The 25,007-nt window shown below is 25.9% G+C and overlaps 1 protein-coding gene across 7 annotated transcripts in view; it reads right to left on the reverse strand.

Moving 5' to 3' along the window:
* The window catches only part of LOC122851242 (probable serine/threonine-protein kinase yakA), a 151,671-nt gene that overhangs the window by 83,064 nt on the left and 43,600 nt on the right, over window positions 1-25,007 (reverse strand). The window contains exon 1 of one of the 7 annotated variants that reach the window (XM_044150348.1): window positions 17,363-18,501. The exons of the other annotated variants lie outside the window; for them this stretch is intronic. The gene's annotated coding sequence lies outside the window, so the exon portion shown is untranslated. Of the gene's footprint in view, window positions 1-17,362; window positions 18,502-25,007 lie in introns of those variants that run through there. 7 annotated transcript variants of the gene reach the window in all.

The raw sequence follows: 25,007 nt of genomic DNA on the forward strand, positions 1-25,007 counted from the left end.
GTATTTTTGTCTCAAGATGGATAGTCAATTTTAACTTTTACTCCGTGAGTTTTTTTAAAGTCTTTTTCATCCAGACTATTTTAACAAATTTAACAAATGGTTTTATAATTTTTTCTCTACTTTTTATTTTAAAATGACATTATTGAATATACATAGATCTATATAAATTATTTGTGGTTTTTTTTTAATACTTTGTCAAGGAATTTTTGGGCGTCAGTAATTCAATCGCATTTGTTAAATTTTTGAATCAAAATTAGCAACGAAATATTTTTGGCAACACTGTGTATACATTTGTAACTGCACGTGTGATAAAAGATAAAAAATAAAAATAATCTCAACTATTAAAATAACATTATTAATTTTATTTTATACACAAAATATAAAATAAATTTTACATTTAAAATGCAGACAATATTAAAAATAATTTAAACAAATTATTAATTTTAATAATAAATATTTGTATTTTCACTTGGCAATAAATGTTAAAAATAATTTAAACAATAAAGTCATTATAATTTAATTTGTAAAACATGCAAAATAATTATTTGTCTCGTGTATCATGGCGTTGAGACGAAGGTTGAGACGCCCACCACCTGTGGTATCTTAAATTTGTTGTTTGTATACACACAAATATATTATATTCAAAGACAAATCGCGTGTCTGTTTAGTGGTTGACGTGGCACTGCTGCACGCAACATTTTGGCCCACTAAAAGACATTATTTCGTGCAGCATTACTTTCAAACTACAAAGTAAACCAATTGAAAAATAACTCATCTATTTTTGTAACATTAGCAAACACACACTGAGAGAATGTAGTCACAATATAAAGCCATATTCTAAATTAAATATACATAATGTCAATAGTCAAAACTAAAATGCTTTTTTTTCTTTTCTCCAAATATTATAACATTATTATTTTGTAGTTTTTATTTTTGATTTATTCTCCATGACATTTTGAGTAAGTCGCGTGTTTTTATATTTAAAAACTTATTTCCGGGTGTCAAGCTTTAAGTCACGCATTTAGATTTTAACAAATTAAATTAAACGCATGTATATTTATTTTAACAAATGAAATAGTTTTTTTATTTTTTTTATTTTTCAAACATGTACTTGTTTTTTTCAGTAGAATAATTCAATTTTTTCACGTTGAAATAATAATTTTTTTTTACGTTGAAATATTTACGACGAGATTATATACTTTATTTTCAACGTGAAATTATTTTTCAAAATAAAGTAATGATTTCTACTGGGATAATATAAGAATGTTTGTGAAACACGATATGTAAAAGTAAAAAAAAAAAAAAAATGGTATATATTTTTATTATTTTTAAGACACATGGGGATTTATTTGCGACGATTAAAACAATAGTAAGGATTATGGCATATGTCAACAAGACTGTCAAGGACTCAAGAGACATTGAGTTTTACTAGTTTTGCAACTCTTTACATTTTAGAAGAGAGTTGCTCGCGTGACTGGAGTCAACTCCCGATGGGAGCCTCAGGGTGAATGAATATAAACTCAAGTGTTAAAATGTTGAAATGTTAATTTAAAATTTTTTCATTTTACCCTCTTAATTTCAAGGATAAAATTTGAAAAATAAAAGTCAACTAATGAATTCATGTAATGGTGAATATAAGTCAGTCAATGTTTCATACAACATCAAAACTTTTAAGCTCAAAAAAAAAATTTCAAGGCCTATTTTTAAAACAGCCTGTTGCCGAAAAAACACCTGTTCATACTTGACATGATTTATGAAATTTAATAATAAAAAAATATATGAGTTTTTTTATATTTATTTTTTGCTCTTTTGGTTCAGCTAAAAATGATTAGATAAATTCATTATCCAATGATGCTGAAAGATGAAAAGCTGTAGCTAAATTACAAAGAGCTTCTAGGACAATATTTCTAAGGCAAATCGATTTGTCTAAGAGCGACTGTGAGGTATGTTAAGGTGGCTAAAATAGCCTCCGGGGAGATATCTTTTCAGCAAAAGAGAGTTACTTTAACACCATCACATATCACATATATTATACACTACATGTATAGATATATATAGGTAAACTCTCATACCATATACGAAAGTAACATTCAAGCGCCAACTCAGCCAAATTAATGTCTCGTGTCTTGGGTAGTAACTTATCCAACACCCGGTATATTATGGCCAACGATCACCACAATATCCACCACCAGTTTGACATATAGCCAACTATATATATTTTTTTTTTCTCGGTCTTATGTGTGGACATATTTCGCCAAATTAAATGCTACAATATTGTTGATGACTTGATTAATTTTCAATTTATTATATTATATCGATCGTGACTTTTTATGGTAATATTATTGATCGATTGATTTTAAATTATTTCATTTCAAGTTTAAATGATAGCTTAGAAATTTAAATAGGAAACATTTTTCTTGATTAATTTTTATAATCAATTATTATTTAAAATAGAGCTATAGTTTTTCATTTCTAATTAGTTTAGAAAAAATGGAAATTTTTAAAATTTAAAAGATAGAAATTGAATTTTGACTTATTTGCTATGATGTTGAGCTGTAATTTTTATTAAATTGTTTAGGATGTCTATATATTATAATTTGAAATATCCAAGATAATAATAATATATGAATTTAATAATAAACTAGCTTAATTTAGACAACTTAATAATTAATTTTCATATATTAACTGGAAATTTGTTAATATTTTAATTCTGGTATAACAATTTAATAAGACTAACTTTATCATGATTAAAAAATTATTTCAATGAATTTGATTTTGTGGGAATAAATTGTGACACCAAGAAGTTAATAATAATAATTTTTAATATTAATTTTCATTTAAGCTGGAATGATTGTTAATACAATTGGTAAAAAAATAAAATACTTAATGATTGGGATTTTAAAATAATGATTAATTTTAAAAATAACAATTGGTTCAAAAAAAAATACTAGAAATATTTTTCAAAATTTATAGAAAATTTTCAATAGCCAAAATTGGTCGTTTTATATTTTTTTTTTTACTTTTTTCCTTTGTTAAAAATTATATTGGAAAATTTAATAATTAATTATAAGCCCTACTACTTTCAAATGGTTGCACATGGATTCAAGCAATTTCATTCACATTCATTTATATTGTAATGCACCCAGACGACCATTATATTCACAGCAATAACACAAATTCCAAGTACTGACCAGTTTCAATGATATTGAACATAAAGTCCAAGTACAATAGTAAAAGTGAAGGTTAGAAGCCACATGAAATGTACTCTACATGATAATGGAATTTGAATTTCAAGAATCAAGATATTCATGTTTAATAAAATAAAATAATAAAAAACATATTGGCATTTTAAAAATACCATTTACAATATGACTAATAATTTCGTTAAACTATTTTCATGAATAGCAATAATAATTTTAAATTAAATTGAATTAAAAATGATAAATTTCATCAAAAGCAAAATAAAATAATAAAACATTAAATCATCAAATGATATTTTATTTATGAATAAACTAAAAAAGCTCTAACCAAAATGGCAAAGTAAATGCAGAAAAAAAAAAAAAAAAAATTGTTTTCGGTTGAATTAGGGGCTTACAAATAGAATGAGTAAAAAGGGTTGGAAAATACGAACGGAAAACGGAAGCTCCTACTGGCGCCACCGGAAGTGACCCCGTAATTCTATGTGCCCATTTCTCATGCAGCAACTGTATATAACCGATTCTACTCTGACTTTTCGTCCATCCGACCATCAACGCCCCTGAATTATAGTTACTATCCCTTTTGTAAACCTTTTGTCCTAGCTTTTCCTGTTCGGCAATTCCATCTCGTTTTATTATATATACACTGTCTCTGTTTAAACTAAAACTTGTAATATTTTTGTGCTTTGGTTAAAATCTCTGACACGTTACATCCCTTAACATATACAACCCTTTTTTTTATTTTCATTATTATTATTATTTTCTCCCTTCGGTAGAGCATATACTGTGTATTATTGTTCAGTCGTGCGACTCAAAACATTACAGAGCAACAGAGACGACGAAAACAACGCGAGTGAGCTTTTGTTCTCTATAAAATTTACTATATATATTTTTTTTTTTTTTGAACAGCTCAACTCTAGTTTGTTTCCATCACTCATGGATATAACAACATCTATAGCTGTATATTTATTTTCATTGTTTTAAAAATGAATTTGATGGATGATGTTGTCGAAAAATAACTTGGTATATATTTGAAATTTTTTATAAATGTTATAATAATAATAGTAAAAGCGTTGAAAAAAAATTTAATAATAATAAAAACGTTGAATTATTTTAAAATTGAATGTAAAATTTTTTTTTTTTTTTTAAATATCAATAATTAATATTTTACAAATTTTTCTTTGTAAATTCAAATAATGATAAATAATTTTCATCAAAAACACAATTAAATAAATTTTTTTGACATTTAAATTTATCAATAAATAAATAATTGAATAATAAAAACTAAATAATTTTCTATAAATAAATAATTCAACTATTATAATTTCCAAACAAAATTATTCTACTAATTTTAAATAAAATTTAAATATAAAATCAATTTTGTAAAGTATATAAATAACAAATAAAATAATTAAAAATAAAATTTAATGATAAGATAGAAGTTTGAAATACAGAATAGTCTGAATGTTAGATAATTCGATGCACTCTGGTATTCACTGATTGCATTTAATTACATGTGGCCGGTTTGTGCAAGTTGAAACTGCAACAATTGTTACACTCAAGTGCGAGAGTAGTAGTAGTAGTAGTATATATAGAGTATACCTAACAACTTCCTGAAGATATATACCTGAAGTAAAACGAACCTACTATTGGCTATTCACACAAATACATGTACAATTGTATATACATGTATATTTATATTATAGTTATTCTCTTGTTTCATTTTCTCTATCATTCTTAATACAATGTATTTTAAAATGGCTATATATTTATCAGAGTACATAACTGTTGGTCTGGTAAACTTTACCTTTGTTAAGTACATTTAATTATATGCAAACATATATACATGTAATATCATCATCATTATTAACTTGTTCAAAAATAAAATAAACTTAAATCAATAACTATTAAATTCATTAAACAAATCAATTAACTCGTTGAGATAAAAACTCAATTCACTATAGTCATTATAATAAACTTAAATCAGGATTTAATATTTATTATAATTTAATTATTTTTATCAGAAAAAAAATATAGAATTTATTTTGTAAATCTCGGTATAACGTATAGGTATATTTGATAAATGAAAATGGATTTTACGTATCACGTATTTTATTACATTTCAATTGAACCAATTGTCGTTAATTTTGGTGGTGGTCATGCCGTGGTTACGTTTTCACTCCGCATGCCTTGTATTGAATTTTGTATGTCGACCAATAGTGAAATTTTCTCATTCCTAAATTCCATATCAATTTATATAAATCGAGAAGCACGTGAATCAAGCCCATTGGCAGCCTTATAATTTGTCGGCTGGGAAACAAAGGATTTCTCTCTAATCCACCACAGCCAATTCAACCAGCTGGATCAATCCCTAATTAGTCAAACGATGACGATCTCACATCCGAATCAAATATATCTATATTTATGTGTGCGTGTGGGTGTATTAATGAATGAACAGCTTTTATCAGAAAATTGAAAATTTCATTTTGATAATCAATGATGCAGAAATTTATTAGATGTCTGGGTATTTTATTATTATTTTTATTATTATTATTTTTTTTTTTTTCATTCTAAAATTGTCTGGCTATATATAAATTAATTTTCAAAATTTATAATTTAATTATAGTCTTTAAAACTCAAATAATTATTTGTATTTTCAACTTTTTTTTTTATTGATAAAAATTGAAAATTTAAATTGTTTAATTATATTATTGTTATTAATTTTTTTGATGTTTAAATATACTTGTGTATTTGTAAAAATATTTTTTAATTTAATTTATATTATAATTTAATAGTTTTTCAAGAATTAAATAATTTTAATTTAATAAATAGAAATTATTATTTGAAAAATTTATACAAAGTGACAAATTATAAAATATGTTTATAATTTGTCAGCCTTAATTTAAATGTAATTTGAATGTTTTATTAAAAACATATTGAAAATATGGATTCGATGTGATTGATATTTATGTTTAGTAGAGTTGTACTCATGTCTCATCGTGGTTAAGTCAGCAAGCGTTTGGATACTGCCTTCATAATGATAGGATCGAACCCTGTGGATTCAACAAATATCTTTGACCAGTGCAATAATATGTCGTCCACTCAAGATTTACATCAATTATTTCGAATGAATCTGGTGCTTGGGGCAAATACTTCTTGACATAAAACAAGTGGAGACGCGAAGTCCACCCTTGTTCTATGCTGGAAAGTATTTGCCCTAAACACCATATACTTTTATAAAAAAAATATAATTATTACTATTAATTTAAAAGATTATTAAATTGATTTATTTTTTATTTATCTATTTTTGATGTTACAGATTAATAAAAAATTTATCCAGTCTAAAAATTACATTTCTAAACTTTAAATAATTTTTATGATTTTTTTTCTATTTTTATGTTTGGGGTGTAAATATATATACACACATAATTATACTGTGTTTATATCCGTTTGAATTACATAATTTTGTCAAAAACATATATCGAGAATTATATGATGCACATCAATCGTGACCCACTAGCGCAACTGGAAAGATGAGACCGTTATGATGATGATTTTTCGACATTTAAATATTCTATTTTCTAAAGCATTACGAAGATGTGACATAAATAGAGTCTCATTGATGCGAGATAAATATATAAAAATAAAAATATATTTTTGTATGTCTGTGTGTCGATTATACATGAGTCCAGAAATACATGGATTTTTTTTTTCTCAAAATATTTTATATATATAAACTACGAGAGGAATTAGTTTTATTTTTTTATTTTCAACTTGACAGTGTATCAGTTGTAATTTTTTAATTTTATTTGGCTATTCAAGTATACATATATATAGCTATTTTTAAGGGGAAAATTTTCGAGGGTTACGGGACAGACGTCAACGGTTATCCAGCGGAAAGTTTACATGCATCGTCGCACACGTTGACGAGAATCAAACTTTACGCTTTTACGAACTTTTTGACTGTACAAAATGCGCACACGAAAATCATTCATGTATTACGACACTGCTTTGATATGACATGACTTTTTTTTTTTATTTTAAACTCTGTAGAATATATTTTATTTTTATCATTCTTATTTGTCTGTCTGACAATACGTAACAGCCAAAAAAAAAATATGAATGACTTCCGGTGTAGAAAGTTTTTTTGAGGATTATATTTTTTTTTATTTTTTTAAGTGTAAAACTTTAAAAATGCTAAGAATTGTTGACAAGATGATAAATGACTCATATATATATTTGAAAGAAGGGAAAAAAATATATAAGTAGAAATAAAATTTAATACAAAAATCTGAAATTAAATGTCGAGTTGAACTTGCTAGATGTATGAAGTAAATTTTCACGTCTTTTCCTGAAAGAGTACGTTCCAGCCAACTAATTAGAAAAATCCTTCTACTCTTCTTTCTCGTCGTTTAGTTTTAATTTTGTTTAACTTTTTATATATTTTTTTTTTTTTCTCAACTTTTTTAGAGTTTTACTTCAACACTCGTTGAAGGATATATACAACTATATAGATACTAACAAGATGAATGTATGTATGTGATAAAATGTTGTAAAAGTTTGAGGAAAAAAATAGAAAAAAAAATGTATAGTTATCGTTGAGGTAAGTCGGCGACCGCACGCGTTGTGGGACTGATCGTTATCATCCCGAAGGAGTTGATGCTAACCACGGAAAAATTCTTAATTGAAATCGTTCGAGCAAAGACCAAGGCACGACAAAATAAACTTTGATAATTCCCTAGTCGATGATTAAAATTAAAAGTCAGTACCAGGTAATAGTGGTGTGACGTCAAAATAAAAAAAATATTAAAAAATTATCCAGAATTATGATAAAACTTTACTAGCAGAAATAACAAACCAACTTTTTTTCCCATTTATATTTTTTTTCTATTTTTTATCCTTCGTGTTATAAATTTGCATGTCAAAATTTTTCAAAAATAAAAAAATAATATATATTAAATAAAAATAAAAAATATTCTTTTGGTTTTTTTATTAAAAAAAAGTTTTAAATTGAAAAAAGTAAATTCAAAAACGACATAGGGTGATGGGGTGTTGTTTTTTTTTTTTTTTGAATTAAACATATGTAGAGTGTTTGTGTATGTATTTATTTGAAAAAGTATATATTGAAGTTGGTCCATTTTGAATGAAGATCCATTTGAATGTTTACACGTGTGTTCATCTGTGACCCATAGTTAGAGAAGCTTTAGATATTATTGTGTACATATGAGCGACGAGGCGTGTCTCTTGAGACACTGGAATATATACGCTGGAATTCACCCTCTCAGAGTAATACGACATTGACGGGTGATGGCAATGAGGGTGCCAAGTGAGGGAGAGACTATGATGAAAGTGACGAGAATATGTACATGACAACCAGATGAAAATTGTCCACGTGTAATTTGTGTCCTTTGAAATTACCACGTGTGTATAGATTTTGCTTCACAAAGATCAACCAAAAGGAGGAATAAATATACGTTTCATTAATTTGCTATGCCTAATATTTAATTAATGAACATGAAATAATTTCTCTTTTTCGATAATTATCTAGGGAAATTACGAAATACATATACTCAATTTTAATTTAATTATTCCTTTTTATTTTATCGTGGACAGGTCAATATTTGTGTGGGAAAATAAAAAATAAAGTTTTTTGATTTTATTTTAAAACTTCAAGCAATAATATTACATTTGTGTAATTTAAATCAGCGAGTGTTCTGAAGATAAATTTCCCTGGGGTGATGAGCAGAGTGATTGTTAAGGAAATTTCATTCAAATGTAGGTCATTTTTTTAGATATATTTTTTGTTGTTATTATTATTATTATCAAGAGTCCTCGTAGCGAAATGATTTAAATTTTTGAAATTTTATTTTCATATATGAAATGATAAAACTTGTGCTTGTTTATTTTATTTTTTTTATTTCTGTTTGGAGAATGATGACGTACGAGGCTTTTTGTCTTGAATTTATACGTTTATTTATATTTTAAATAATTACAGTGTTTGACGATAGCATACATAGCAACAAACGAGAGATCGAATGAGAAAAAAAATACAAACGGAATGGCTTAGGCACTGAAACGACGTCATCAAGTTTTACAACCTACTCCAAAAAAAAAAAAAAAGAATATGTGTAATGATGTTAGAGATGTGCCTGTGAGTCAGTGAGTGTATTTACTAATCACAAAATTTAAAATAACTCTGATATAATGGTGACGATGGTTTTATTTTTTTTTCTGAAAAGTACGAGAAGAAATGTCAAATTTATTGATTGGTTATTGTTTTCGTAAAGTGTTACTATTACATTGTCAAAAATAAAAAGTATCTGGTGTTTGGGGCAAATACTTCCCAGCACAGAACAAGGGTGGACTTCGAGTCTCCATTTATTCTATGCCAAGAAGTATTTGCCCCAAACACCAGATAATATACATTTTATAAGATTTGTGTAGGTTCCAGAATCCATTCGTAAGCAATAATTTAACATACTAATTAATGTGTATATGAATCCATGCTGAACGGAACGAATTTCAAACTTGCTTTGACAGGATTTGAACCCGCCATGCTAGAAGCAGTCGCCGAGTGCTTACTGACTTAACCACGATAAAACATGATTACATGTTTACTAAACATAAATATCAATCAAATCGAATCCATATTTTCGATATGGTTTTAATAAAATATTAAAGTTGCATTCAATTTTGGGCTGACAAATTATGAACATATTTTATAATTCGTCACTTTGTATAAATTTTTATAAATACAAAAAATATATTTAAAAACGTTTTCAGGTAAATTATTTGGCTAAATAATAGTACTATATTGAATAATTTTTTAATTCATAATAAGTAATTACTATTTGATACAAAATATATTTGGAATATAATTTTGATTATCTATGTTGACTTGGGTAGGAAACAAAGATGATGAAAATTGACTTTGACCTCAGTGTTTTTCCAATTCTCCCAACAAATCCTTATGATTTTTCTTGTTCATTTAATATTAATTTTAAAAAATAGTCAAAACTATATTTTAATGAAACAAGTGTATTTTTAAATTTATTAAAATTTCATAAATAAAATTTCGAATAGATTAATAAAGCAGTCCAAAAAATAAATGAAACATGTCATTTAATAAATGAAAAAATGGCAAAACAATATTTCTGATATTTTATATACATCTCGGATAAATTTAGGGGATAAAAATATTAAATAAAAAAAAAAAAAAAAAGTGCGTATCTAGTTGGCTCGTTTGTAAGTGTATAACGAGCATTGAATTTTGAATCGATACATTGAGTGTCTCGTTTACTGGCTGGCTGCGCAGTTTAGAGGGTTGACGTAGAGGACGCCACTTCAAATACAATATACAATGGCAACGAGAGAAGCTGGATATATATTTCCAAGGGGGATAAAATACACAAAAAAAAAAACAAGGGGTTAAAATAAAAATTAAATAAATAAAATATTGGAGACAAGGTGAGATGGAGTGAGTGAAAACATACACGGCATGTCCACTTGTCGAGTGACTCGACACATTGCAATATACAGAATAAACTGTCTCGTGTTTTTCCCCCATTGACAGTGTCCAATTAACGTAATTTCATGCGATACGCCCGATCGATCCATAAAATGCCTTCAATTTTATATATATATAATTTTCATCTCTCATACTTGTTAAACGACAAAATGACATGTTGCTGTTCATTTATTGATTCATTCATTGTTCATGATTATTCAAAAAAAATTATTCACTGCCTCAATTGTCTATTATTTTTTTACTTTATGTCAATTATTTTCAATTAACAAATACCTCATAATTATCGATTAAATATTGGTCATTATATTTTACATCGATAATCCAAAAACTTTCCTGAAAAAACCAATCGAGTAATTTAATTTTATAACTCATTTTACATTGAACAATTTAAACTTGATAAATTAATTTTTAATACATGCTATTGTGAATTTTTTTTTTGGACTGCTCAATTGTATGCTATGTAAATAATAAAGCTTTAAATTTATCAATCATTTTTTCTTCTTTTGACTGTTATTTTTAAGAGTATAAAATAAAATTAAATAAAATACTTGAAACGTGAGATAGAATGAAATTGATGATAATAATAAATGGTATAATTTGAGATAACAATTGTTAAGATATTTGTGGGTGGTAAGACCAGTCCGATATCATTCAAAGACCTTTTATAAAAAGGGGGAAATAATACTAAAAAAAAAGGAATAAAGCGACGACATTGGAAGAAAAGAATAAGGATCCTAAATGTCAAGTAGAAGAAGGGAAGAATAAAAATATATAAATCTCAAACGTTTTTCTTGTCGAATCTGTAGATCGTTTGGTATAAAAATTCGATGAGTGAGGGATAGTAATGGTTTTTCTCTTGACATTCGTGCTGCTTTTTTTTTATATTTGTTATTTTTTTTGTAAGTTTTGTGCGAGTTATACGAAGGACCTCGTTGCGATGATTTTTCAATGTGGCAGCAGGTGGCAACGAGCCCGAAATGGCATATCTATACAAGATGAATGAACAAAATAAAAAAAAATAAAACTTTTTATATAGCTTATTTATCGTTTCTTTTTTTTATTTTATTTTATTGGCCTGTTTTATTTGAATCCTACATATATCCTACAAATTCGATAGGTTTTCAAAAAGCTCTCTTCACATGTATACACATCAATAGAAATAATAAAAAAAAAAGCTCTAAAAAAATTTAGACAAAAACAAACAATGAGAGAGATGATTATTTGGCAAGTTACAAAATGATAAAATAATTGTAAAATACATATTAGGTAGTTGAAACCACTAAAGCGAAATGTTTTAGTAATTACTTAGAAACACCAGAGAATAATAGCTTCAAATTTGTACAAACCACACATGCACACATCCATAAACTTGAATATATTTAAACACATGTGTATAAATAACAAACTAAAGAAATTTTTTAAATTTAAAACTAGAAAAAAGCTAACTTTGTTTATTTTTTTTTTGTTTAATTATAAAAAGTTGTTTAAAAATTATTTAAATGAGCTTTTTTCAAATTCAAATAAATATTTAATTATTTAAATTATCAATCCAACTCGATAAATAATAAAAAATTATAAAAGAAAAGAAAAAAATTAAATGAAATTGTTGTTGGTAAAATAAAAAATGATTAAATTAAAAAACAAAAGACTTTAGTGTGTATTATTATGATTATCAAGTGTTGAATGATGCTTAAAAAATTAAATATAAAAATAAATAAATAAATATATATGTATAATATATAAAGAGAGAGGTTAACGAAGGTTAAATATATAAAAGGATGTTTGGTAGCTCTTGGGATCAAAGGCCCTGATGGCTTGACGCTATTAGATCTCATCCAGCTTCTCTTTCTCTCGGCTATATATATATAAACCACCCTCGAAAAACCACCCAACTGTTTTACTTAGTCTTTGGCCTATAGTTCCACTAATATATATACATACTATGGTCGTTGTCGCGCATAAGACTTTGCTCTAGCTTTAATCCCTACTGCCTGATTATAATCTCATCAACGAGTTATGCCTCGCCTCTGGCCCTCATTCTCTCTTCTCTGTATTTTTTTTTTTTTTATTTATCTTCTTCTTCTTCTTCCTTTTTTTTTCCTCTACTTCATCTTAAGCTTTGCATAACTTTTTTTTTTTTTTCTTTTTTACTTTAACATTGTGTATCGAGTATATAGTATCTACCAGCAACACAAAGTTGTGGTATCATCATCACACCACTATCATCAGCATCATGCATATTGTTATATAATTTTATACACTGTGAAATACTACAGGCACACATTTATACACAATATATATATGCAAAATGAGAGAGGTATACTCTTACGAAGCACTCAACTCTGTATACTCTGTATACTCTTGTCTCATCATATAATATTTTCTCTGTTTATATAGGTATCTGTCTACATAACGCGGCATAACCGAGCTATATTATATGCTTTTTCAACCCTTCTCAATTGTTGCACTAGTTCTCGACCTTTCAAGCCCATACTTATTACCATTTTCAAGTATTCGCAACTGTTGGGCACGTGCACTCTTCAAGGCTTATTAACTTTACTTTTTTTTATTTATTTTTATATTTACGATATAATTTTTTTTCTATATTTTGTTACGTCGTTGAAGGCAAATAAGCGTAAGTGACATTTTCATAACTTTTATTATTTTATTTAATTTTTTAAAGGGTATAAAAAATCTATTTTTTTTTATTTTTAAATTTATTTTAAATTAATTATTTTGAGGGTATAAATACAAATGAAAAAAATAAATAAATAAAATAAGAAATTCATTATATACTTGAACATAAGTGCAAACGTTTTTTACATCCTCAGGCGGTACATTTTAATTTCAGAAATATTTTATCGCGTGTTTACGCAAAAGACCAACACACACAGAAATTATTATTTTTTTTTTTTCTTATATAAAATGAGAGCCCATCAAGGTTTCTTTAATTGAGAGTAACAAGAACTGGCTTCACTGAGTTTTCATTTTTTTTTTTTCAAGGATTTTTTCTTTGAATTTTTATTCTTTTTCTAAATGGAAAATTATAGAAATTACTTCGGGGGTTGGGTAGGAAAGAAGAGAAGGAAAAAAAAAAAAAAAAAAGAAATGTATGATCTTAATTGTTCAAAGGTCGATTTGAGGGATATTTCTGAGAATATTATATGACGATGAATTAACGAATGACGTTTGTAGGGTAAAGTAAAAGATATGGCAGACTAGTAGAAAAAAAAGTTGAGGATAAAACGATTTGTGAACATGGACCAAGGCGATTAAAAGCTTGAAAATATATATAGATAGTAAAATAAATGAATGGAAGGGATCTGAATCGTTTTGACTAACGAGACCAGCAGTCTTTCAGTCTGTTGGGTCAAGGATGATAGTTATATAGAAAAGCTCAAGAAGAAAAAGATGAGTAAAAAAGAGAGAAAAAAAATCAGACCGAGTTTATATATATATTTTCTTTACTTCCCTTTTATTTTTATATTTTTTTTTTTTTGTTTTTTGTACTCTGATGTAACTTTTTCAAGCACAATTTTCATCAGCTACAACACTTTTCACCTTGACGTCACAAAGATCAAAGACTCGATAGCTTTTTTTTTATATTTTTTCTTCACCTTTGTCAATGATTTTTATTTTTTTTATTTATTTTAAATTATTATTTCTGTCGTTGTGTATTATATCATTATTATAGATGAAACAAAGGTATTGAATTTTACAAGCTCGAGTTTAGAATCTCCGATTTCAAAGCCATATTGCAACACCAAATATTATGGCATGTCAGAAATTTACGCCAGCAAGTGTGAAGAAGAGATTTGTTACATGATACCAAAAATTTCAATAAAAAAAAATTATCTTCTCTTTTTTAAAAATCCAATTTACGCATGATTTTTATTTCATTTTTCATTAAACCTTTGACACAACAGAGAATAACAAATGTCGCTCAAAAAATTCCACACGAATATATTAAAAAAAAATAATAATAACAATGGTATATTTTTAAAAAAATTTCTGTTGCTTTCAATCAAATTTAATAATATATTATTTTAGAAATAAAGCATGATGAAATATATATTTTTTTATTTTTAATTTTAGCTTGTTAGAGTCAACAAAGATAGATATTAAATTTCCAACAGACAATTATTTTGAATTTCCAATGTTGTTGATGCAAGCACAGATTTTGCCTCGGGTTATTTAACAATATGTATGTTGGATAATAATATTAACGATATGCCATCAATCAATCTGCATTTACAAAATTCAACGTCAAACAATAGAAACATTAGTTATATAATTAATATATTGATTTGTTATTGTTTTTGATATATATGATTTGAAGTGTTACAATTGCATTGTCAAAAATAAAAAGTATCTGGTGTTTAGGGCAAATGCTACCTAGCATAGTACAAGGGTGGACTTTGAGTCTCCACTTGTTCTATGCCAAGAAGTATCTGCCCCAAACACGAGATACATGATCTAAATTTGTTCACAACTTAATGGTTTAAACCATTTTTAATTACCAAGTTAAATACTTTATTGATCATATGAACAAGGATTTTTACTGAATATAGGTTTGGAGCTATGAAGGATTCCATTCCATAGGATTCGAACTAATCATTTTGAAACAGTAGCCAAGCGCTTGCTGACTTAACCACGATAAGACATGATTACATTTCTACTAAACATAAATATCAATCACAACGAACCCATATCTTCATTATATTTTTAATAAAATATTTAAATTACATTTAAATTTGGGCTGACAAATCATAAAAATATTTTATAATTTGTCACTTTGTATAAATTTTTTATATATAAATACAAAAAATATATTTAAAAACGTTTAGTTAAAAAATTGCAATTTATATAAATAATCGTAATTAATTTTGAATATTATTTTACAATTATTTTCGAGTGATTATTAATATTTAAAATTATAATATAATGTTGCTATTGATTTGCCTAATTGAAAATATAAAAATATTGAATTTTTTAAATAAAAAATTATTTTAGCATTCTCTGGAGCCATAACATTGCAAAGTAAACGTTTCAAAGGTTCGACAGAGCGTGATGTAAATTATAAGCATGGTAAAATCGCCCGGGAGCGACTTATCAAACTCCCTTTGATCCATCGACAATTTTGAATGGCCGTTTGTTAAGGTATTATGAGCAACCAAGGAGAGCAAGCATATTACCTTTTGAATTTCTACCAATCTATAATTTTCTCATTAATAATAAACTGCTCAAAGACATTCAATTAAAACGAAAATAAAAAAGTATTATTATATCAATTTTCTTTTTTTTTAATTTGTAAAAGAAAATTATTTTTTCATGGAAAAATATATTTTAAAATTGTGCATTATAAAGAGTTTTAAAATTAAATGAAAAATTAATTAATAAAAAATATTCACGCTGATGTTAAAAAAAAAGCTCTAATGCAAGCTTTTTTGTTTTTTTTTTTTATATAATTATCAAGTTTTTTGTTGTTATTTTTTTTATACTTTGTAGAATATTACAGAATAAAAAAAAAATTGTTTAAGCAGGATCTAAAAGCCCAAAGAATTAAATCATAAACAAATTTGTCGGCCATAAAGGTGAGAAAAATATTAAATGAGGTAAATACTTGAGTGTAATAGCAATTTATTAAGAGTTAAGTGGAAAAATAAATATGAAAATAAAAAACGCACGTTTTATAGTGTTTATGGTGCTTGTTTTTTTTTTTAATATATATATGTTTGACAAGAAAATAGAGCGATCAATTGTTTGTCATGAAAATAATGCGACTGTTGTACTGAATGCCATGAAACTGAATTGCGTGTTGTCGTAAAATTAAAACGAGCTGGATACACTTTTGTTGTTTTTTTATATTGTCATTCTTTGAGTACAAAGTGGACGACAATTTATAAATAATATAAAATGAAAAAGTTTTCAATAATAATAATGGCAAAATGAATAAATAAATAAAGCAACAAATAAAATAAAAAAAAGCTCTTTATATTTTTCTCGAGTTGTTTGTCTAACAAGATAAATTTATTGGGCTCGTTATGATATACTTTATTTTCAAGTCTGTGTTTTATTTATTTTTTTTTCTTTCTTTCTAGAACAAGTTAGTTGATTACATGGCTAAATATTGTCTCTATAATATCCGGAAGAAAAATTTTCCTTAGCTACCTATTGCAAAGAGAAAATACTACAAAAAATAAAAAAAATAAAATAGACATTTCGTAGGATATTTAATTGATAAATAATTAATTAATTGAATTTAAAATAATGATAATATTGAGTCATTAAAATAGGATTGTTAATTAATCAATTTTCAAATGAAATAATTTGAAATTTATCAAAGAAAAATAATGGAAATAAATTTTAAAAAGAAATTAATAAATTGTTTAAGAAATTTTAAATTGTTATTGAATAATTTTGTTTATATTTTATCATTTTTTTGATGCTTTGTTTCAATTTAAAAAATACATCGTGCTTTTTGTACTGATACAAGCAACAGGATGTTTTTTTTTTTTGGTAAATTATTTATCAGGAAATTTAATTCCACAATGATTTAACCGGAAAATTTGTCGTCAATAGTATCAATCGATACAATAAACATAAAGAAAAAAAAAAAATTATATAATAAATTTACCTTGAGATGAAGAAAGAAGAGAGCATCTTCATTTTCCAGTGTTGAATTAATTTTTACAGTTTAATGGCACAATATAAAATGTGCGCCAAAAATCTCCAGATTAATAATAGCTCATTTGTTTAAACAAATATAAACACAAAAAAAATTGATATGTCGAATTCACAATTATGAATTTTAATTAATTTAATTTATTGCACTGTCTCACAACGTCACTTTGAATTCACTTAAAAATTATGACTAAATATTTATTTGCTGTTTTTATTTTTCTATTTATCTAAGAATAGTTTTGGTAAATAACTTTGGCTAGATTTTACATTAAAGTATATTATTTGTGCTATTAATTTAAATTGAAAACGATATTTGTCAAATTAATGGTAATTCAAGTACCAATGGGCTTTGATCTCGATCAATAATACACCGGTTAGTAACATTTCCAAATAAATACATGCTTTCACATTACAATGAAGCACGCATGTACATCAAAGTAAATTTTCAATAGTCTATTTCAAATATTCAAAGAGTCCATCCACATTTCATTTCAATATTTTTTTTATCTATTTCCACCTGAATATCCTTTGGTATTTAAAAAAAAAAAAACTAATTCAAGTACGTTCGACAAATATCCAACACTTGACGTTAAATTGACACTGGAATTTTTACCTTTGTTACTATCCAGTTAATAGAAAAAAATTCATTTCAAATGAATTAAATTAAAAACGAAAAAAAAAAAAAAAACAAAAAAAAAAAAGGCAAATATTCACCCACTTTTAAAATTTTGAGATTATTTTTCAATCAAATAACTATGAGCATAAATAAAAAGTCTTAAATTCACTTTTAAATATTAATCCATAAAATAGTTTCACGAATTAAATGAAAATCACTTTCCTCTTCGATAAAAAATAAACAACAAAAATGATGATAAAATAAAGCTGTCAATTTTTTTTGGAAACTAAATAATTATTAATTAATTTAAAAATTATATTTAATCAATCACTTATTGAATGACTTGTTGTTATTATTGTATTTTGATTTAAATAAATTAAAGTGCCCTACGTCAGGAGCACCACCACGCGATCGACGCCGGCGATGCGCGCACGGTGCGTCAAAGCCGGTGGCATGGACCGTTTTGTATATCACTGGTCGACCGAATGAACACGAGTGAACAAAGTATACTCCAAGAGCCAACCAGCAGCATCAGCGCCACGTTTAGACCTCACGCAATGCGCACGCGTTCATCTCAATATATATTACGGCACACAAATAGCTACATCTTCACGAAACAAAAAATAAAAAAAAAAAACGAAAATTAAAAATAAAAATCAAACAAAAATAACATACAATTGTTGCGTGGCTGAATTTTCCATCTTCCGCTTTCATCCACAATTAAAAATACTAACCCAAAACATGGAAATAACACCGAAAATAAAATATCAACTTAAAAGTCACGATTTTTATTTTTATCTTGGAAATATTTTCCTCTTATTTTTCGCGTAATTGAGACGTGGAAATATAATTCCAAGAAATATCGAATTTTTTTTTATGGAAAGAAAAATTTCTCCGGATTGAGACTATCGGAAAATTTACTCCACGATTTTTTTTCTAAAAAGTAATTAAAAATTAATGCAATAAATTTATTAAATAATAAATTATTGTAATTTTAAAATTATTAAAATAAATGATAGAAAAAATCAAGTAACAAATAAATCGTAGATGAAAATTCACCGAGTCATTGATCTGTGAAATAAAAAAAAAAAGCTTTTTCAAAATATATGTATACTAAACTTTTATCTATTTTTATTTTCGTCGTAGGTTGTTTACTTCGTTTGGAAGTAGGTTGTGGAATGAGAATAAAGAGTTTACTGGGGTTAAATAAAATAAAAATAAAAAATATATAAAAAAATAGGTTATGAATTTTTCTGGTTAAACTTTAGATATGTGTTTTGCAAGACCAACAGTGTTTTTTCAACATGAAAATTATTTAAAAACTAAAAAAATAAAAAAAAAATATAAAAATTTTCCACATCCAGTAATACTGACCTATTTTAAAAATATTATTTTTGACAAATAATCTCTATGTTTAATGAATATACTATATAATCTACTTTGACCATAAAATAACAAAAAAATAAAATAAATTTCAAGTAAACAATATATTTATTTTTCAGCTGATGAAGAGCCATAAAGCCTCGTTACAATTAATCCATGATTTTGGATGTAGAAAGTTGTTGATCATATAATTTTTGAAAGGGTGAGTGGGTGGATAGATGGGGGGGTGGTTGGGTTAAATAAAAATAAAGGGGTGAGAGAATTTAGAGAGAAGGGAAAATGGTTGTACTTGTAGAACGTGCAGCGTTTCGATAATGAATGCCATTTCGTTGAACATTAAGCCTGGCATGATCAAAAGAGAGGAAGGGAAAGAGAGAGAGAGAGGAGTTAAAAGTATGTTACATTGTAACATGTTACCATATAAATGTGTACGTGCATGCGTTGGTGGGTTTGATAAAGACAGAGAGAGATGATGGAATGAGGGAATGAAGGCTAATGCGGTAACTCCCCATCAAGGATGCTTTAACGTTCAGGATTTACTCGTGAAATGCATTGTTTCATCTACCTATATATTTAATACATACATATACCCAACTATTTACAATATATTTACCATTACCATCAAACAATATACGCATCTATATGTGTATATTAATTTAACTATATAATTATGCGTTAATATATACATGTATAATTATTTTTCACAAATGCACATGTATGTATGAAGCGAGCATGTATTCATGATTTTATCAGACATGTAATTTTGGCTTCGGTCTGTTGGGAAAAATAATTTTTAATATATTCACGCTTGTATGGTTTATATATTTAATTTAAAAAATTATCTGATTCAAATGCGGAATTGCATTGTTATTGTATTAATAATATATAAATAAAATAACATTTTTAGAATTAGAGCTTTTTTTTAAGTGTTTCTAGTGGACATAGAGTCTTAAGTAGTAAAAAATTTAAGAGAAAGAGTCTTAAGTACATGGAGATTGTTTATATTCGACCTATGTTTGTTTAAAGTGAAAAAAAAAATTGTTATACTTTTGGCAAAATAGTATTTAACATGTAGCTTTTTTATCTATGAAAAGAGCTTTTTTTGTTTTGACTCAATTTTATAAATATTATAATGGGAAAAAATTAATTTGATATTATAATTAAAATTGTTGATAAAATTAAAAAGTAATTTTTAATTTTTTATTATGATTTTATTTTTTTAATGACCACATTGTTAATTAAAATTTTTTTTGGTTGATGAGTCAAAGAAATAAGTACAAAATAAAGAAAAAATTTTAAAATCATCATTCGAATAAAAAAAAAAATAGTTAATAGAGAGAGATAGAAAGAGAAAAAGTAGCAAGTAGAAAAAGAAAAGAAAAAAAAAAAAGAGAAGGGTTTTAGAGATGGGTGTAGATATAACTTTGATACATTGATAGTAGAGGAAGAGTAAAAGCAGCAGCCAGAGTGTTGTATGGAATGAGTAGGCAAAAGCCGAAGCGATATTGACACAAGCCTTGGTTTAATTTCTCCATTGGCAAACACTGTTTTCCATCCTCGTTCAGGACGTTAACCATTTTTAACTCTTTCCCTTTTACTATATAACTCACCCACCACTCCATTCACCCTCTCTCACCCTCTCTCACACACACACACATACTATTTTTAAAACTTGCATTACCGATTCAGCATATATTTCACTTGGTCTTGTTTTATCGACACATTTCATCATATAAAAATAAAAAAAATCATTAAATAAAATGAATATTTTTTTTTTGTTAAAATAATAAATAAAAATATATTCAAAAAGTGATGACAATATTTATTTTTTTTTATAATAATAATAATATATTTCAAATTTATTTTATTATTTTTATTATGAAAAAATAAAATACTACCTATATATAATATTTTGCAAGTAATATTAAAAAAATATATATGTATATTTCAAATAGAAGAAGAGCATGAAAAAAAATAAAAAATAAAAAAAGAAGAAAATAAATTTATGATTTTAGAGTATATATATTATATTGAGCATTGGATTAAGCAGAAAAATATTTTACGCAAGTCTTTCCATCAATGCAAGCTGTTCACTTGATGATGGTGAAGACGAGGGAGCCAGGGGGAGGCAAGGGAGAGACAGGGAGAAGAGGTAGAGGGTAGTAAAGATGATTCAAGTGGGAGAAAGCATTATTACATATATATATATATACCAAGTTATGTATACGAAACGTTCACAATTTACCCAACGGATGCGCTCACTTCTCCATACCGGAATTATATATGCAGGATATAATAAGCTGGCGGTCCTCGAGATATCGGCGAGTTATGGGCGTCCTAATGGCCCCAGTGGTGTTTGATTTACGGTTAGTTCTGAATTCACACGAGAGTGAGATAGATATATTCAATGTGAATCGCGCGTTAGGGTCGCGCACACTGAACACATATCATCGCGTTTAATATTATACATACACATCTATATACATGTTATGTACAAATGAAATATTGTATTATATAGATATCGAGATTTGTGACTATGTATATATGGCTGTGTGTATTTTATCCTATTTTCATACTACAAATGATAATAATAAATTTAATATATTTCATATTTTTCAACGGCTTAATTTGTTTTATTTTTATTCTTTAAAAGATGCTAAATAAATTAAAAAGACATCAACAAAAGATGAGTGATTGTATTTTTTGTTTTAATTAATTATGTTTGTCAGTTTGTGTTTTTTTTTTTAGTTGTCAGAGACGTCGTTCATTTGTACGTTTAAAAATTGGATGAAAAATATTTTGTAGATGGAGTTACAAATACATGGCTATTGTTTTTCATGTACGGGTAAAATTCCCTATGGGTATAATGCCAGGCAACGTGAAACTCGTGGACCCGTGGGGCACAGAGAGATGGACTCTGAATGAAAATGACGAGAATACTTGAGAAGCTGAAGAAACGCCTCGGGGCAATATGTTTGTGTGTGTGTGTTTTGTGGATATAACATGCTGATTATGAACCTCTTATATTTACAAAAACACCACAAAATTTTATACAGCTACTCAGCCTAAAACTTTTAATATACATGTGTATGTTTTTAAATTACAACGACTATATTAGTTACAAGTTTTAATTTTTGTATAAAGTTTATATTGTTTTGACTGTTTTGAGTTTAAAATTATAACGTTAATTAAATAATTAACAACAAACTTTGATTGTTAAAAAATCAAGCTTTTTGAAAAATCAGGAGAAAAAAATTTTAAAAGCCTTGAGTCTAGAATAAATTGCCATTTTTGAAATTTTATTTTTATATTTATTGAGCTTTTGGGTCTTAATTTTTTTGCTACAACTAAACTTAGTGAAAAAAAGCACTTGAAAGCTCGAAAAAATATACAAAACAGTTGGAGGTGTTAAAAATGATGGGGAAATAATTTTAAAAAAATATATTGATTAATTTGAAAGATTATAAAATAATTATAGAACAAGGTTGATTTATTTATTTAATATTTCATTTTAAAATAATTATTCACATAGCAACTGACACGATAAGGTGAAGAGTAACCGGGTGAAAGCCTCGAATTGTTTGCATTGTACAGATTTCCTCTGATATTAGGCATTATATTAAATTCTGTAGAGAAGAAAACAGTGCAAAGGGTGCCTGGTATACTAGAGTAAAAATAAAAAAATATATAGCCTTTGGAATCTCAGTATAAGATACAACCTTTATATATATAACAGTACATGAACCTGTATATTATTTCTATCTCTGTTTACATTAAAAAAAAAAAGCTCTTATATTTCACTGTGAAATATAAAACAAAAAGAAAAAATTTTTTCATTTAATTTTCTACATTTATTCAACTTATAATTATAATAAAATATTTTACTTGTTTTTTTTTTTTAGTCTATTTTCTTGGTAAATATGAAATTCAAAAAAATATATAAAAATTATTTTTAAATTATTAATTTAATTTAGTTATAAATTTAACAACAAATTAAATGTGTGTTCAATTTTAAAACAACTTTATTCTTAAAAAATCATTAAAAGCTTAAAAAGTTATTCAAACCTTTTATGTTTTTTTTGTTAAATTAAAATAACAATAAACTATTTAAATAAAAATAAAACAAATCTTAAATTAATAAATAATATAATTAAAAATTATTATTCAGGTTAAAAAAAATCCTTAAATTTAAAAAAAAAAATATATATATATAAAAACAAAAATAAAAAGCTCAAATTTATTTGCTAAAATTTTATCAACCCTTCTTCCCCCTTGCAATAAATAGCATTAATTATAAATTAAAAATATTATTATAATATTATTTATAAATAATATTTAAATATTAATGAGCAATTAATATTACAATTAAATTAAAAAAAAGAAAGAAAAAAAAATGATAAAATGAAATGTGAATATTAAAAAGCAACGATTTCCGATATCAACTGTCGATGCTTAAATATTTATTGTTGTGACCTCATTGGTGATACCACTTTATACAAAACCATATATGTATATACATTGTGAATGTAAAATCGTGAAACTATCAGGCACGTGGGGGCTTACTAAATTCGCGATGCTGTTGGATCGTAATTTCCGATGGGCATCCGATGCGCCTCAGTTTACGGAATACTAATATGCCCTTTTTAGCCTCTCATTTTATCTAATATACTCCAGTTAAATATCCCATATACATATATATTGTTTACGAGCATATATACACTCCTCTACATTACTATCAATTTAAAAAATCTATATCCTCGGATAAAATTTTATTTTTTTATCTAAAGTCTAGATAATAAAAGTTGATAAAATTTTATATAAATTATACAAATATTTTTGGATTAAAAATAAAAAAAATGCATATATAAAAAGCTTTGCTAGAAAAAAAAGCTCATTTTTTTTATTGTTTTTATTTTTTCATCTCTTCAAAGGGACGATTTAAAAAATTTATCAATTGAAATATTTATTTATTTATTTTATATTTTTAATTTAATTAATTTTTTTTTTTTTTGTCTGTAATTTTATTGTTCTTTTGAAATGTTTTTCCGAGTTTATTTGTTAAAAATAAATATACAAACAACTAGCAATCATTTTAAAAATATTATGCAAAAAAAAAAAAAAGAGGAAAAAGCTCTTTTACAAATTCAAGTGAAATAGGTAAGCTATCATTTTATTTTTCATGATGAAAATTCATTAAATTGAATTGCAAGAATAGAGAAATATTCTTGAAAAACATTATCTTCAACGACTGGGTTAATTCTTTTTACATTTCGCAATAGTTTTTTCTCTTTTTTTATATATATTTTTCCACTCGTCGTCGACATCAAGGATGAAGACTACACAGTGTCTTTGCCCTTATTATTATCATTCCTATTGTTATTATTATAGCTTTCTTATTTTTATTATTATATTTATTTTTTTTTTTATAACTTTTATTTAACTCAAAAACTTTTCTTTCTTCTTCAAACTCGCGACAATTTCTTGTACATTGTCTGATTTTAATTGTACTTTACTGAGAATATGAAAAAAAAAAAAAAAAACTTTTATTTTTTTTATTTCATCAGTGACAACTGACAACTGGCTAACAACTTATAAAATC

Source organism: Aphidius gifuensis, linkage group LG3 (genome assembly GCF_014905175.1).
Source record: "Aphidius gifuensis isolate YNYX2018 linkage group LG3, ASM1490517v1, whole genome shotgun sequence".
In the NCBI taxonomy this organism is placed as follows: domain Eukaryota; kingdom Metazoa; phylum Arthropoda; class Insecta; order Hymenoptera; family Braconidae; genus Aphidius; species Aphidius gifuensis.